General features: G+C 46.7%; 1 long non-coding RNA gene across 1 annotated transcript in view; it reads left to right on the forward strand.

Annotated features, from left to right (window-relative positions):
• Window positions 1-12403, forward strand: part of LOC138249064 (uncharacterized) — a 244358-nt gene that overhangs the window by 66994 nt on the left and 164961 nt on the right. The gene's annotated exons all lie outside the window — the stretch shown is intronic.

Below are 12403 nucleotides of genomic sequence, written 5' to 3' on the forward strand. Positions count from 1 at the left end.
ACTTGATCACAATGAAGCTGATTCCACCCACCACAAACCAAAAATCAACTTCCTCCAGAAGAATACTGTAGTTGCAAGAACTGTCTTGAGGTGCCTCAGTCAATAAACATGTAGCACAAATCACTTACCATAACCAGTAATAGCATTAAAGTAGGCATGCAGCTGACTGGCTCACCCACAAACTAAATCCCCTCACCTGTAAAAAACATCAACAGTTCAAAGAAAGTTCTCCCAATGTTCAGCTCTCTTCACAGAAGATGTGCCTGTCACACATAGAACATGCACAATGGCTGTGCCAGAATGGAATGATCAGTTCAGCAAAAGGATGAGTCAATCCTTTAACAAAATATAGCTAGAAAGTATGCCAGGAGAGAAGTTCCCTGTATATTTGTGCATAGAGCTTGCCATGGTTCTTCACAGACTGTTTGGGAGAATGATTCTGTTTTAAAGAGACTCAGGTTCCTGGTGACAAAATTGCCATAACTTTGCAGCATCATGGTCCTAGAAAAGGAAACCCATATTCCATATACACCATGACCTATCTACATTTTTGGTTCATTTTTTTATTATTGTAGTTAGAAGTAAGACATACTCTCACCTTGATACAATGGCTGGTGAGGTAAAATGGGGACTGGGGAAGGAGTGAGGCATGGGGGTCCGGAGAAGGGAATGGATGAGGAATGGTCCAATATGTGGGGTGAGTAAGAAAAGGAGTTCCCTCTCTTTGAGTTGCTTGTATTGTTGAGTCTTCGAATTGAGCCTGACAATCAATCTGGGTTCTAACATTCAGGGTCTGGGTGCTGGTTTTGTAGAGTTAGTCCCTCCTCTCAGTATGAGTACACATAGGTACAGGGGGCAAGACAGCTCTCTGAAGTCTCCTACCAGGAACTGGAGACAAGGCCCCCACATTTTTTTAAAGTAAGGTAGTGTATGTTCGAAGGAGTCTGTGAGTTTCTCCATTGTGACAAAGCCCCACAGTTCAAGTGAATGAGTGTAGTGTATGTGCCCCATTTGTATAGAATGAGCTCTCCGCACAAAGGGCCATGGTCATTGCTTTCCCCTTATCAGAATAAAGTGGATAGGTCAACTGGTTTGGTAATTCCAGTAGGATATAGTGGGATAGCAAGGAATAACCATTGCAAACATGTCATTAATAACTTCTAACACCTCATCCCAGTATCTTTATAACTTGGAGCAACACCAGAGCAGGTGTGGGAGGATGCCCACATGGCCAAATTTCTACCAGCAGGTGTATGCGCTGTTGGGTTTCCATTTCACCAGTCTTGCTGGGGTACAGTACCAGCAGAGAGTACTCTTTATCAGGCATTCTTTCCCGGTAGCACTGAGGGAGGAGGGGTGAGTTCTGTGAAGACTATCAGACCATTCCTTGGATGTGAAAGTGAGTATTACATATTTACATTCAGCCTCTGTCCTTCACTTGCACACTAAATTGTCTACGCATTGGCAAAGTGAAGAATTTGCAGACCTGTTCCTAGACTCTGTACAGGACTAACTCCTGATAGGTTCAGCTGCAAGTTGGTGGCTTACATTGATCAGAAAGCAGGACTTAGGGACATATCATGGCAACCTTTGATAGAGCAAATTCAGGGATGGGTTAGACATTTGTCCCCATCAAAAGATTTACCTTTATAGTTCTGCAGCAGAAGAACTATCAGCCTTTCAAACCTGGCAGCCATAGCAGAACAGATTGCCATAAGGTAAGATACTCCTTTTTAGCTTTCCCCAGTAGCCACTAGCCTTGCTTTTTGACTTACTGAAATATTAAACATGGCAATTTGAACACATTCTCTCTTTTTCCCAAGCATATGGCTCTGGAGTTTGATTAGAATACTATCTACCAGGAAGCTCCGATAGTAGCTATTGGGAGTGTAAAAACAAGAGGAACAGTTCATATCAATGAATTTCTTACAACCCTTTGGCCATGCAAGTTAATATATTCACAGTAACATATTCTCATGAGGTAGGGGAGAACACTAGTCCAGATTTAGCAATTTAGGAAATTACAAGCAACTAAATTCCCTATATGTTACACCCACTTGACCACCATCCCAAGTAAATGTGATTAGATTACACCATCACAACAGTGGCAGCACTGGTTCTTATTTTCAGCTTGTGCTCACTACAAAGCCTGCTGTGTAATGTTCATGGCTACCCACTCAAATTACCTAGAGTACCTCACAAATAAAGTCAACATGTCAAATGTCAACACTGCAAATGTAGCTCCACCATGGAAAGACTGGAAATCTAATATCTCTCAAATCAACTGCAAGAAATCAACTGCAGGTAGACCTTCTTTCCATAAGGCTGTGGAATGAGCAGAGACTGCACCTAAGGCTTGCCTTCTAGTAGTCCTTCAGGAAGAATCTTTAACCCCTTCGCTGCCAGGCCTTTTCCCCCTCCTGTGCCTGGCCTTTTTTTGCCTATTTGGGGCAGTTCGCGCTTAGGCCCTCATAACTTTCTGTCCACATAAGCTAACCAAGCCAAATTTGCGTCCTTTTTTTCCAACATCCTAGGGATTCTAGAGGTACCCAGACTTTGTGGGTTCCTGTAGGAGGCTGGACTGGCTTGTAGTGAGTACCAAGGGGTACTTGCACCTTGCACCAGGCCCAGTTATCCCTTATTAGTGTATAGGGTGTCTAGCAGCTTAGGCTGATAGATAATGGTAGCTTAGCAGAGCAGCTTAGGCTGAACTAGGAGACGTGTGAAGCTACTACAGTACCACTTAGTGTCATATGAACAATATCATAAGAAAACACAATACACAGTTATACTAAAAATAAAGGTACTTTATTTTTATGACAATATGCCAAAGTATCTTAGAGTGTACCCTCAGTGAGAGGATAGGAAATATACACAAGATATATATACACAATAGCAAAAATATGCAGTATAGTCTTAGAAAACAGTGCAAACAATGTATAGTTACAATAGGATGCAATGGGGAAACATAGGGATAGGGGCAACACAAACCATATACTCCAAAAGTGGAATGCGAACCACGAATGGACCCCAAACCTATGTGACCTTGTAGAGGGTCGCTGGGACTATTAGAAAATAGTGAGAGTTAGAAAAATAACCCTCCCCAAGACCCTGAAAAGTGAGTGCAAAGTGCACTAAAGTTCCCCTAAGGACAAAGTAGTCGTGTTAGAGGAATAATGCAGGAAAGACACAAACCAGCAATGCAACAACTGTGGATTTCCAATATAGGGTACCTGTGGAACAAGGGGACCAAGTCCAAAAGTCACAAGCAAGTCGGAGATGGGCAGATGCCCAGGAAATGCCAGCTGCGGGTGCAAAGAAGCTTCGACTGGACAGAAGAAGCTGAGGTTTCTGCAGGAACGAAAAGGGCTAGAGACTTTCTCTTTGGTGGACGGATCCCTCTCGCCGTGGAGAGTTGTGCAGAAGTGTTTTCCCGCCGAAAGAATGCCAACAAGCCTTGCTAGCTGCAAATCGTGCGTTTGGCGTTTTTGGACGCTGCTGGGGCCCAGGAGGGACCAGGAGGTCGCAAATTGGACCTGAAGAGAGAGGGGACGTAGACCAAGACAAAGAGCCCTCACTGAAGCAGGTAGCACCCGAAGAAGTGCCAGAAACAGGCACTACGAGGATGCGTGAAACGGTGCTCGCCGAAGTTGCACTAAGGAGTCCCACGTCGCCGGAGACCAACTTAGAAAGTCGTGCAATGCAGGTTAGAGTGCCGTGGACCCAGGCTTGGCTGTGCACAAAGGATTTCTGCCGGAAGGGCACAGGGGCCGGAGTAGCTGCAAAGTCGCGGTTCCCAGCAATGCAGCCCAGCGAGGTGAGGCAAGGACTTACCTCCACCAAACTTGGGCTGAAGAGTCACTGGACTGTGGGGGTCACTTGGACAGAGTTGCTGGATTCGAGGGACCTCGCTCGTCGTGCTGAGAGGAGACCCAAGGGACCGGTAATGCAGCTTTTTGGTGCCTGCGGTTGCAGGGGGAAGATTCCGTCGACCCACGGGAGATTTCTTCGGAGCTTCTGGTGCAGAGAGGAGGCAGACTACCCCCACAGCATGCACAAGCAGGAAAACAGTCGAGAAGGCGGCAGGATCAGCGTTACAGAGTTGCAGTAGTCGTCTTTGCTACTATGTTGCAGGTTTGCAGGCTTCCAGCGCGGTCAGCAGTCGATTCCTTATCAGAAGGTGAAGAGGGAGATGCAGAGGAACTCGGATGAGCTCTTGCATTCGTTATCTGAAGTTTCCCCAGAGACAGAGACCCTAAATAGCCAGAAAAGAGGGTTTGGCTACCTAGGAGAGAGGATAGGCTACTAACACCTGAAGGAGCCTATCAGCAGGAGTCTCTGACGTCACCTGGTGGCACTGGCCACTCAGAGCAGTCCAGTGTGCCAGCAGCACCTCTGTTTCCAAGATGGCAGAGGTCTGGAGCACACTGGAGGAGCTCTGGACACCTCCCAGGGGAGGTGCAGGTCAGGGGAGTGGTCACTCCCCTTTCCTTTGTCCAGTTTTGCGCCAGAGCAGGGGCTAAGGGGTCCCTGAACCGGTGTAGACTGGCTTATGCAGAATTGGGCACCTCTGTGCCCAACAAAGCATTTCCAGAGGCTGGGGGAGGCTACTCCTCCCCTGCCTTCACACCATTTTCCAAAGGGAGAGGGTGTCACACCCTCTCTCAGAGGAAGTTCTTTGTTCTGCCATCCTGGGCCAGGCCTGGCTGGACCCCAGGAGGGCAGATGCCTGTCTGAGGGGTTGGCAGCAGCAGCAGCTGCAGTGAAACCCCAGGAAGGGCAGTTTATCAGTACCAGGGTCTGTGCTACAGACCACTGGGATCATGGGATTGTGCCAACTATGCCAGGATGGCATAGAGGGGGCAATTCCATGATCATAGACATGTTACATGGCCATTTTCGGAGTTACCATTGTGAAGCTACATATAGGTAGTGACCTATATGTAGTGCACGCGTGTAATGGTGTCCCCGCACTCACAAAGTTCAGTGAATTGGCTCTGAACAATGTGGGGGCACCTTGGCTAGTGCCAGGGTGCCCACACACTAAGTAACTTTGCACCTAACCTTTACCAGGTAAAGGTTAGACATATAGGTGACTTATAAGTTACTTAAGTGCAGTGTAAAATGGCTGTGAAATAACGTGGACGTTATTTCACTCAGGCTGCAGTGGCAGGCCTGTGTAAGAATTGTCAGAGCTCCCTATGGGTGGCAAAAGAAATGCTGCAGCCCATAGGGATCTCCTGGAACCCCAATACCCTGGGTACCTCAGTACCATATACTAGGGAATTATAAGGGTGTTCCAGTAAGCCAATGTAAATTGGTAAAAATGGTCACTAGCCTGTTAGTGACAATTTGGAAAGAAATGAGAGAGCATAACCACTGAGGTTCTGATTAGCAGAGCCTCAGTGAGACAGTTAGTCACTACACAGGTAACACATTCAGGCACACTTATGAGCACTGGGGCCCTGGGTTACCAGGGTCCCAGTGACACATACAACTAAAACAACATATATACAGTGAAAAATGGGGGTAACATGCCAGGCAAGATGGTACTTTCCTACACAACCCCCCCCCAAACGAAGGACAATAAGACTAGCCATGACCTGATGAGTCTTCATTGTCTAAGTGGAAATATCTGGAGAGTCCATCTGCATTGGAGTGGCTACTCCCAGGTCTATGTTCCACTGTATAGTCCATTCCCTGTAGGGATATGGACCACCTCAACAATTTAGGATTTTCACCTTTCATTTGTTTTAGCCAAAGTAGAGGTTTGTGGTCTGTCTGAACAATGAAGTGAGTGCCAAACAGGTATGGCCTCAACTTCTTCAGAGCCCAGACCACAGCAAAGGCCTCCCTCTCAATGGCAGACCAACGCTTTTCTCTAGGGGTCAACCTCCTACTAATAAAAGCAACAGGTTGATCCTGGCCCTCAGAATTAAGTTGTGATAGGACTGCCCCTACTCCTAATTCAGATGCATCAGTTTGGACATAGAATTTTTTAGAGTAACAAGGGCTTTTCAGGACAGGTGCAGAGCACATGGCCTGCTTCAGCTCCTCAAAAGTTTTCTGACAGTTTGCTGTCCATAATACCTTTTTAGGCATTTTCTTGGATGTGAGGTCATTAAGAGGGGCTGCAGTGGAGCCATAGTTCTTAATGAACCTCCTGTAATACCCAGTGAGGCCTAGGAAGGCTCTCACCTGAGTCAGAGTGGTAGGGGGAACCCAATCAATAATTGTTTGGATTTTCCCCTGAAGTGGTGCAATCTGTTCCCCACCAACAAGGTGTCCCAGATAAACCACCTTACCCTGCCCTATCTGGCACTTTGAAGCCTTGATAGTGAGGCCTGCCTTTTGCAGGGCCTCCAAAACTTTCCATAGGTGGACCAGGTGATCATCCCAGCTGGAGCTAAAGACAGCTATATCGTCCAGATATGCTGCACTGAAAGCTTCCAGCCCTTGCAGGACTGTGTTCACCAACCTCTGAAAAGTGGTAGGTGCATTTTTCAAACCAAAAGGCATTACAGTAAACTGGTAATGTCCTCCAATGGTAGAAAATGCAGTCTTAGGTTTAGCTTCTTCTGATAATTTGATCTGCCAATACCCTGCAGTCAAATCAAAAGTGCTTAGATACTTGGCAGATGCCAGTGTATCTATAAGCTCATCTGCCCTGGGTATAGGGTGAGCATCAGTTTTGGTTACCAAGTTGAGACCTCTATAGTCTACACAAAACCGCATTTCCTTCTTTCCATCTTTAGAATTGGGTTTTGGTACCAGTACCACAGGAGAAGCCCATGGACTGTCAGAGTGCTCAACCACTCCTAGTTCCAACATTTTCTGAACTTCATGCTTTATGCAGTCCCTGACATGGTCAGGCTGCCTATAGATCTTACTTTTGACAGGTAAACTGTCTCCAGTATCTATAGTGTGCTCACACCAAGAAGTGGTGCCTGGCACAGTAGAGAAGAGTTCTGAAAATTGTCCTAGGAGATTTATGCAATGGTCTTTCTGCTCAGCAGTAAGACAATCTGCCAAAACTACACCTTCCACAAGAGCATCTTGTTCTGTGGAAGAGAAGAGATCAGGTAGAGGATCACTGTCTTCTTCCTGTCCCTCATCAGTTGCCATGAGCAGGGTGAGATCAGCCCTGTCATAGTAGGGTTTCAGGCGGTTGACATGGAGCACCCTAAGGGGACTCCTGGCAGTGCCTAAGTCAACCAAGTAGGTGACTTCACCCTTCTTTTCAACAATTGTGTGGGGTCCACTCCATTTATCTTGGAGTGTTCTTGGGGCCACAGGCTCCAAGACCCACACTTTCTGCCCTGGTTGGTACTGAACCAAAACAGCCTTCTGATCATGCCATTGCTTCTGGAGCTCTTGGCTGGCCTGAAGGTTTTTACTGGCCTTTTTCATGTACTCAGCCATCCTTGATCTGAGGCCAAGTACATAATCCACAATATCCTGCTTAGGAGCTTTTAAAGGTTGTTCCCAACCCTCCTTTACAAGTGTGAGTGGACCCCTAACAGGGTGTCCAAAAAGAAGTTCAAAGGGGCTGAAGCCCACTCCTTTCTGGGGTACCTCCCTGTAGGCAAAAAGGAGGCATGGTAGAAGGATATCCCATCTCCTGCGGAGTTTTTCAGGGAGACCCATAATCATGCCTTTGAGAGTTTTATTAAATCTCTCCACCAGTCCATTTGTTTGTGGATGATAGGGTGTTGTGAACTTGTACGTTACACCACACTCCTTCCACATGGCCTTTAAGTATGCAGACATGAAATTGCTTCCTCTGTCTGATACTACTTCCTTTGGGAAGCCCACCCTGGAAAATATTCCCAGGAGGGCCTTTGCCACTGCAGGAGCTGTAGTGGTCCTTAAAGGAATTGCTTCAGGATATCTTGTGGCATGGTCCACTACCACCAAGATAAACCTATTGCCTGAAGCAGTAGGAGGGGTCAAGGGGGCCAACTATGTCAACCCCTACCCTTTCAAAGGGAACCCCAACCACAGGCAGTGGGATAAGGGGTGCCTTTGGGGTGCCACCTGTCTTGCCACTGGCTTGACAGGTTTCACAGGACTTACAAAATTCCTTTGTGTCCTCAGACATCCTAGGCCAATGAAACAATGGAACCAATCTGTCCCAAGTTTTCATTTGACCCAGGTGCCCAGCTAGGGGAATGTCATGTGCCAGTGTTAGGAGGATCTTTCTGTACTCCTGAGGAATCACTGATCTCCTGGCAGCTCCAGGTTTAGGATCCCTATGCTCAGTGTACAAGAGGTTGTCCTCCCAGTAAACTCTGTGAGAGTCACTGACATCCCCATTAGCCTGTTTGACAGCTTGCTGTGCCACACTCAGCTCCTCTCTGGCAGGCCCCCCTTCACCCAAAAGCTCAGGAGTGTCTGCTTCCAGCTCCTCTGGTGTAGGTTCTGCACAGGGAGGGAATTCTTCTTCCTCAGAAGTTGAATCCACTGTAGAGGGAGGGATAGTAGGAAGTGGTTTGCTTCTACTAGCCCTAGCTTTAGGGAGCACTTGGTCCATTGTTCCAGGATCCAAGCTTCCCTGTCCTTTTTGCTTTTTGGCCTGAGCCCTTGTCAAAGCAAAAATATGCCCTGGGATGCCCAGCATTGCTGCATGGGCCTCCAACTCCACATCTGACCAAGCTGATGTCTCCAAATCATTCCCTAATAGACAGTCTACAGGTAAATCTGAAGCTACCACAACTTTCTTTGGACCAGTTACCCCCCCCAGTTGAGATTTACAACAGCCATGGGGTGGCTTTGTGTTATGTTGTGAGCATCGGTTACTTGGTACTGGTGTCCAAGTATGTGTTGTTCAGGGTGCACCAGTTTCTCAATCACCATTGTGACACTGGCACCTGTGTCCCTGTAGGCCTGGACCTCAACACCATTTATTAGGGTTAGTTGCTTGTACTTCTCCAAGTTATGGGGGCAAGCAACCAAAGTGGCTAAATCAATAGCCCCTTCAGAGACTAAAGTAGCCTCTGTGGTCTCCCTAATCAGACCAACCCCAACTAAGTTACCAAAAGTGAGCCCAGCTACTCCCTTGGATTGGCTATTAGTAGGTTTGCTCCCACCACCACTGCTATTAGTAGGGACACTAGGTGTAGCAGTAGGGGTTGTAGTGGTAGGAGCAGTGGTGCCTTTCTTTGGACAACTGGGATCTGTTGTCCAATGGCCTTTTATTTTACATAAATAGCACCATGGTTTCTTTTCCTTGTTCTGATTAAAAGAGGATTTGGGCCCACCACCCCCACCAGAGTGTTTTTGTGGGCCTGATGAAGAATCATTTTTAGATTTGTCCCCACCCTTGTCAGAAGACTTACTATCCTTCTTTTTGTTGCCATCTTTGTCACCCCCTGTATGAACTTTTCTGTTCACTCTTGTTCTGACCCATTTGTCTGCCTTCTTTCCCAATTCTTGGGGAGAGGTCAGATCAGAGTCCACCAAGTACTGGTGCAACAAATCAGACACACAATTATTAAGAATATGCTCTCTCAGGATTAAGTTATACAGGCTGTCATAATCAGTAACTTTACTGCCATGTAACCACCCCTCCAAGGCCTTCACTGAATGGTCAATGAAATCAACCCAGTCTTGTGAAGACTCCTTTTTGGTCTCTCTGAACTTTATCCTGTACTGTTCAGTGGTTAAGCCATAACCATCCAGGAGTGCATTCTTAAGAACTTGGAAATTATTAGCATCATTTTCTTTCACAGTAAGGAGCCTATCCCTACCTTTTCCACTAAATGATAGCCATAGGATAGCAGCCCACTGCCTTTGAGGGACATCCTGTACAACACAGGCCCTCTCAAGTGCAGCAAACCACTTGTTAATGTCATCCCCCTCCTTATAAGGGGGAACTATCTTGTGCAGATTCCTGGAATCATGCTCTTTTGCAGGATGACTATGGGGAATACTGCTGCTGCCACCATGGGTATCTAAACCCAACTTCTGTCTTTCCTTCTCTAATTCAAAAGACTGTCTATCCAAATCCAGCTGTTGCTTTTTAAGCTTCAGTCTGGTTTGTTCCACCCTCAACGTATTGAGTTCCCTCTCTAACATTCTGTCATCAGGGTTGGTGGGAGGGACATTTCTAGAAACAGAGCTGTGATGGGAATGAACAGAAGGAGACCTGTCCCTTACAGAAGCCACCCTAACAGCTTGGTTAACAGAAACATTACTACCAGTATGGTGAGAATAAATGCTTTTGCTATGATGTGAGACAACACTATTTATATGGTGTGGCTCATCATCATTACCAACTATGCTAGACTGTCTAGTAATGGGCAGGCTAGGAAGTTTCTTTCCTGAATCTTTTCCTGGGGGAGTCCCTGAATCAGATTGGGAACTATTAGGTACTTTTTCAACAGATGGGGCACCTATGGCCTTATCCTGTTCTCTAGGCATGTTAAGTAACAGTTCCAAGGAAGGATTTTTCCCTACACTCAAACCTCTCTCTATACAGAGACTCCTTGCTCTTTTCCAGCTAAGGTTGTCATATGCAAGTTTGGACAGATCAACATTTTGGCCTGTGCCAGACATTTTTTAGAGAGAGTTAAAGTGATAGAAAAAGAGAAAAAAGTTTTCAGAACTTTTTGGAAAGACAGAAAAAAACTTTTTAAACTTTTAAGAACTTTTTGAAAGTTTAGAAGTACTTTTCAGCACTTAGAAAAGAGTGAAAAGAGGAAATGCAAAACTTTTTGGCTATGTGTATATACACTGACCTTGTTTTGTATATTTTTCTCTTATGAAAAGTACAATGACAAGAGTGGTAAGTAGTCTCCAGCACTTATCCCACCACTGCACAACCAATGTAGGAGGCTGGACTGGCTTGTAGTGAGTACCAAGGGGTACTTGCACCTTGCACCAGGCCCAGTTATCCCTTATTAGTGTCTAGGGTGTCTAGCAGCTCAGGCTGATAGATAATGGTAGCTTAGCAGAGCAGCTTAGGCTGAACTAGGAGACGTGTGAAGCTACTACAGTACCACTTAGTGTCATATGCACAATATCATAAGAAAACACAATACATAGTTATACTAAAAATAAAGGTACTTTATTTTTATGACAATATGCCAAAGTATCTTAGAGTGTACCCTCAGTGAGAGGATAGGAAATATACACAAGATATATATACACAATAGCAAAAATATGCAGTATAGTCTTAGAAAACAGTGCAAACAATGTATAGTTACAATAGGATGCAATGGGGAAACATAGGGATAGGGGCAACACAAACCATATACTCCAAAAGTGGAATGCGAACCACGAATGGACCCCAAACCTATGTGACCTTGTAGAGGGTCGCTGGGACTATTAGAAAATAGTGAGAGTTAGAAAAATAACCCTCCCCAAGACCCTGAAAAGTGAGTGCAAAGTGCACTAAAGTTCCCCTAAGGACAAAGTAGTCGTGTTAGAGGAATAATGCAGGAAAGACACAAACCAGCAATGCAACAACTGTGGATTTCCAATCTAGGGTACCTGTGGAACAAAGGGACCAAGTCCAAAAGTCACAAGCAAGTCGGAGATGGGCAGATGCCCAGGAAATGCCAGCTGCGGGTGCAAAGAAGCTTCGACTGGACAGAAGAAGCTGAGGTTTCTGCAGGAACGAAAAGGGCTAGAGACTTTCCCTTTGGTGGACGGATCCCTCTTGCCATGGAGAGTTGTGCAGAAGTGTTTTCCCGCCGAAAGAATGTCAACAAGCCTTGCTAGCTGCAAATTGTGCGTTTGGCGTTTTTGGACGCTGCTGGGGCCCAGGAGAGACCAGGAGGTCGCAAATTGGACCTGAAGAGAGAGTGGACGTCGCGCAAGACAAAGAGCCCTCACTAAAGCAGGTAGCACCCGGAGAAGTGCCAGAAACAGGCACTACGAGGATGCGTGAAACGGTGCTCGCCGAAGTTGCACAAAGGAGTCCCACGTCGCCGGAGACCAACTTAGAAAGTCGTGCAATGCAGGTTAGAGTGCCGTGGACCCAGGCTTGGCTGTGCACAAAGGATTTCCGCCGGAAGTGCACAGGGGCCGGAGTAGCTGCAAAGTCGCGGTTCCCAGCAATGCAGCCCAGCGAGGTGAGGCAAGGACTTACCTCCACCAAACTTGGGCTGAAGAGTCACTGGACTGCGGGGGTCACTTGGACAGAGTTGCTGGATTCGAGGGACCTCGCTCGTCGTGCTGAGAGGAGACCCAAGGGACCGGTAATGCAGCTTTTTGGTGCCTGCGGTTGCAGGGGGAAGATTCCGTCGACCCACGGGAGATTTCTTCGGAGCTTCTGGTGCAGAGAGGAGGCAGACTACCCCCACAGCATGCACAAGCAGGAAAACAGTCGAGAAGGCGGCAGGATCAGCGTTACAGAGTTGCAGTAGTCGTCTTTGCTACTATGTTGCAGGTTTGCAGG

Source organism: Pleurodeles waltl, chromosome 8 (genome assembly GCF_031143425.1).
Source record: "Pleurodeles waltl isolate 20211129_DDA chromosome 8, aPleWal1.hap1.20221129, whole genome shotgun sequence".
NCBI lineage: Eukaryota > Metazoa > Chordata > Amphibia > Caudata > Salamandridae > Pleurodeles > Pleurodeles waltl.